This window comes from Vulpes vulpes, chromosome 2 (assembly GCF_048418805.1).
Source record: "Vulpes vulpes isolate BD-2025 chromosome 2, VulVul3, whole genome shotgun sequence".
NCBI classification, from domain to species: Eukaryota; Metazoa; Chordata; class Mammalia; order Carnivora; family Canidae; genus Vulpes; species Vulpes vulpes.
In genome coordinates, this window is record NC_132781.1 from 138,771,477 (window position 1) to 138,776,336 (window position 4,860).

Here is a 4,860-nt window from a genome sequence, read left to right on the forward strand (position 1 = left end):
GGACGAGCGCGGCGCCTGCGCACGGAGCGCCGGCCCGAGGCGCCGCGGGGCCCCGCCTCTCCAGCACGCAGCGCGCGCCCCCTGCCGCCACCGAGGCGCCTGCGCAGCCTTCCCGCGCCCCACTGCGCCCCGCCCCTTCGAGCCGGCGCGGAACAGAGCCCGCCCGGACCCCGCCGCCGCTCGCTACGCATGCGCATACTAGAGCTATTCCGAAGAGGTTTGCTTGGAAGGCGGAGAGCGAGCAGTCAGGATGGCCGAGCGGTCTAAGGCGCTGCGTTCAGGTCGCAGTCTCCCCTGGAGGCGTGGGTTCGAATCCCACTCCTGACAAGTGCTCTTTTGCTTTGCTTTTTTTTTACCCCCCCCAGTACTTTTCGCCAACAGCTGCAGGAATCAACGAGCTGATGCACCGCCGGACAGTTTCCATTTAATCTCTCTACAAAACAAGTATTTCTCTCAACAGGCATTTTCTTCCTAATGACATTTATTTGACTTTGGACCGGGGGAAAAAAAAAACAAAAAAAAGCTCCGATCTGTACCGTGGGGTCCCTGTTTAGAGTTGTCAAACGGATACGCTCTGCTTGAACGTTGCGGGAAGAAAAAGGCAAAAGATAGGAGTTGTCAGAAGTGGGATTCGAACCCACGCCTCCAGGGGAGACTGCGACCTGAACGCAGCGCCTTAGACCGCTCGGCCATCCTGACTTCCCGGGGGCCGGCCTGGAGGGCTCCGTGTAGTTGCCGTTTCCGTGCGGCGCGGCGAGGAGCGCAGCCAGGCGGCGCCGTGTGCCCGCAGCCCCGGCCCGCGCCCGCCGCCCCAGGCGTCCGCGGGTGTAAACTGCAACTGATTCAGTCTTTTTTTTTTTTTCTCCTACGTGTATTAAATGGAAACTGTAGCCTGAGCAGAAACACAAAAATCAGTTTCCCTTGCCATCGGTCGAAAATAACCCTAAAAATAAACATAATAGAAAGGAAACTACGTTGTTAAGTTCCAGCCCCTGGTCCAGGCTCCGAACCCGTAGACGTGCGGTCGTTTTTAACGCCGGGCACGGGCGGGCGGCGAGGGTCGGGACGCTTGCTGGCCGCGAGGGGGGCGGTGGGCGGGCCCTAGACGGCTCGCGTCGGAGGGAGGCGCGGGCGGACGCAGCGCCCGCACGTGCGTGCCTGGGACCGCAGCCGGGGAAAGTAAGCGAACAAGGGGAAAGTTGGAGGCTGTTAAATTCGGAGAAGAGGCAGTTTATCTGCGTGCAAAAGCCTGGTGTGTACGAGGGATGGGGATGGTGTCCGCGAGGCGAACGCGGGCAGCGGGAAGGTAGCTACAGAGGACGTTTTCCCTAATGAGAGAGACTTGGGAAGGCAGCGGGGCGCCCGCGGGAGCAGGGGTACGGCGGGGCGGGGCGGGGCGGGGCTCGGAGCGCCGCCCGCGGGGAAGGCGGGCGCGGCGTTGGAGCCGCTGCGTCAGGTTCTTGCGCTGCTGTGACAAACGACCGCTGATTCAGTGGCTTAAAATGACGCTGTTCACCATCCTTCGGTTCTGGAGATGAGAACTGCACTTCTTCCAGAGGCTCTGGGGCCCGTTTCCTTTCCGTTTCCAGCTTCCGGAGGCTGCGACCTCCCCAGGGGCCGCCTCTGCTCCTGCTCCTGCTCCTGCTCCTGCTCCTGCTCCTGCTCCTGCTGCTGCTCCTGCTCCTGCTCCCGCTCCTGCTCCCGCCACCGCCGGGTCTTCCCTCGCGCTGATCCTCGCGCCTGACCTCCTATAAAGACCCTGGCGATCCCACTGGGCCCATCCTGATAGTCCCCCTAGAGGGATCTCCCTATCTCAAGACCCTGAATTTAGCCGTATCTGCAAACCCCCATCAACCGCGTAAAGCGCTGTACTCCAGGGACCCGACGTGGCCGCCTTGGGCGAGGAGACCCATGTTTTAAAGGAGGAGGAGGCAAGAGCCTGAGGGAGACTTTTTAACTCGTACTTTAAGTTTTTGTACCATGCGCACATACAGTCTAATCAAAATAAATATAATTTCACCAGATGATCAAGGTCAACGTCAACAGTGGTAAGTCACATTGACAGTATATACCCTGGGCCTGCTGTGCCCTTGAATGGCGCTTCTGGCCTTCCTCCCCAAAATGCATTCGTCTGATGCTCATTGTGAGAAAAATATTAGACATAGCCCAATGGAAGTACATTCTACAGAATACTTGACCAGCGCTCCTCAAAACTCTCAAAGTCCTCAGGAACAAGGAATGTCTGAGAAACTGTCACAGCCAAGTCTTCAGTGTGCTATCCCGACGGTATTCTGGAACAGAAAAGGGACAGTAGCAAAACACTGATGAAATCTGAGTGTGAAGTACAGACTTTAATTATAATCTCTCAATATTGGCTCATTGTGACAAATACCCCTACCAATGTAAGATGTTAATAATAGAAGAAACTGGGTATGCTTTATAAGTGAACTGTCTGTACCCTGCAGTATTTCTGTTAATCTAAAACTATCCTAAATTTTTAAAAATCCTTAATTCAATTTCAGTCTATACATTAACAAATACATAAGTTTAAAAATACATAACTACTTGTTTATACTTTTGTACTGTATATAACTAACATTTATTTCAAATATATATAATGTGCCTATTAATGTATTAATTTTTATTATATAATTTATACGTTAATATTTAACAGACACATTATACTCCTGTGTCTATTAAATAAATAATTATATACGTGTCTATTAAAGTCTCGGAGGCTATAGAAACATGAGCAACTGTGATTATCTCTGGCTGGTGTCATTTATTATGATTCTTTTTCTCTTTGGTTACTTGCTTTTGATACTTGGATAATGAGCATGGATTACTTGGGTGCTTCTTTTTAAATGAAAAAATGGCCAGGAAAAGTTAGGAAAGACTTTGAAAAAGGCAAAAAAAAAAAAAAATCCTGAATGTTCTGTCTATGGAATATTAGCTATTATCTGCAGCCGTGCTACCTAATACAGTAACCACTAACCACTTGTAGCTATGGAGCACTTGAAATGTGACTGGTCGGAACTGAGATATGCCATTTATATAAGAATGTAAAATATCTCATTAGTAATTTTTATATTGATCACATGTTTAAATGATCATATTTTTAATATATTTTATATTTTTAATACCCTTTAAAATTTGGGTGCCTGAGTGGCTCAGTCAGTTAAGCATCTGCCTTTGGCTCAGGTCATGATCCCAGGGTCCTGGGATAGAGCTCCACATCGGGCTCCCTACTCAGTGGGGAGCCTGCTTCTCCCTCTCCCACTACTCTTCTTGTGTGTGCTTGCTTGCTCTCTCTGTCAAATAAATTAAAAATCTTTTTTAAAAATTCTATTTTTATTTTTTTAAAGAACTGCCATACTTTTGTATGTGTTGTTTCCACAACACGATTTTTTTTTTTACATTTTAATTTAAAAATTTATCCTTTAACAAAATGTACTCAACATCCAGGGGGAAGATAGAAAGATTGTTTTGTTTTGTTTTGTTTTGTTTTTAGAAGGATTGTTTATCTATAGATGGGTACTACTATAGCATCCACAGACTAGAATATATAATTGGCATGTGCCAATTTCCTGTTGGGCAAAAGAAGGGGAAAAAAAATTCTGGGGATGATGGAGATGGTGAAGCCTAGTGTCCTCGAGAAGAGGTCTCAGGAATGGTCCTGGAACTGTGGGCATGGTTAGGAAGGATGGAGTGATGGGGGCGGCTCCCAATAGCAGGGCCCAGGGCCAGAGTCGAAAGAGGGACAGTGTGGCTGGAGCTGGATCTCGCACTTTGGGAAAGAGGCTGAAGAAGGTTGGCAGTTTTTTCTCCCCCTGGTAGCTTCTCCTATGATGCCACCTCCAGGAAACCTTCTCTGATATTCCTCTCCCTTACCTAGGTTTTTGGCCTCCTCTGTGTTCCCACAAGCTCCAGGGCCAACCCCTCACAGCAAATAGAAAAGCCTGTCTAGGTATGTGTCCCTTCCCTGTTTCTAAAACTGAACTCTTCAAAAGGGCAGAGATTGGCAGCAGCTCTTCCTGTCCATGGGTTCTGTCCCCGTGCTTTAATAAAACCATCATTTTACACCCAAAAAACCCCACAAATAAACCAAAAAACAAAAGGACAGAGGCTGCAAGAGTCTTCTTTGCCATTGAATCCCCAGGACCTAGCACACAAAAACGTGGAGAAGGAGATAAAGGAGCACAGGTTAAATAATGAATGAATGAGACACCAAGGTAGGGGTGTGCCCAGGCAGGAAGTCCTGGGCATACACCCCAGACCTCCTTGTGCAGCCGGCACCTGGCCAGGATGGGGTCAGTCCATGTGAGCCCTGGCCTGGCCACATGTCTCAGGCCTATGAGCTGTGGATGTATCAATGAATAATTAATCCTAATGCCCTTTCTCTGGAGCTCTGGATCTCCCTCCCACCCCAAACAACCTCTGCCCCAGTCCCAGCAGGCAGTAAGGCCCAGGTAAGGAAAATAATCAGATCTTTGCCTCCTTCTGACCCGGAGGTAACCGGCCGAGAGGCTGGCAGGGCCCCGCCAGTTCCCCACCCACTCTGTGCTGGTCTTGGCTGTGTCTCTTAACACAGAGACATGCACACAAAGTCCATCAGCCCCAACTACTCAGCGTCCTGACGTCTGCCCTTTGCTCCTATATCGTCCACCTAGAATGCTCCCTTCTCAAACTGCTCTTCTAGGGCTCTGTTCAAATGGCACCTCCTCCATGAAGACCTCACATCTTTTCTCTATACCAGGAAGTTCAAGCATGGTGGCATTTCATAGAAATGGATGTTTGCGTAGAATTCGTGGAGTCCGGGCAGCCCGGGTAGCTCAGCGGTTTAGCGCCACCTTCAGCCCA

General features: G+C 49.8%; 2 non-coding genes across 2 annotated transcripts; one reads left to right on the forward strand and one right to left on the reverse strand.

Moving 5' to 3' along the window:
* The first annotated feature begins 244 nt into the window (after nt 1–244).
* TRNAL-CAG (transfer RNA leucine (anticodon CAG)) lies at nt 245–327 on the forward strand. Its single transcript has one exon. It is a non-coding gene; the product is annotated as a tRNA-Leu (tRNA).
* A 289-nt stretch (nt 328–616) lies between these two features.
* On the reverse strand, nt 617–699 carry TRNAL-CAG (transfer RNA leucine (anticodon CAG)). The gene has a single exon. It is a non-coding gene; the product is annotated as a tRNA-Leu (tRNA).
* Between the last annotated feature and the right edge of the window lie 4,161 nt (nt 700–4,860).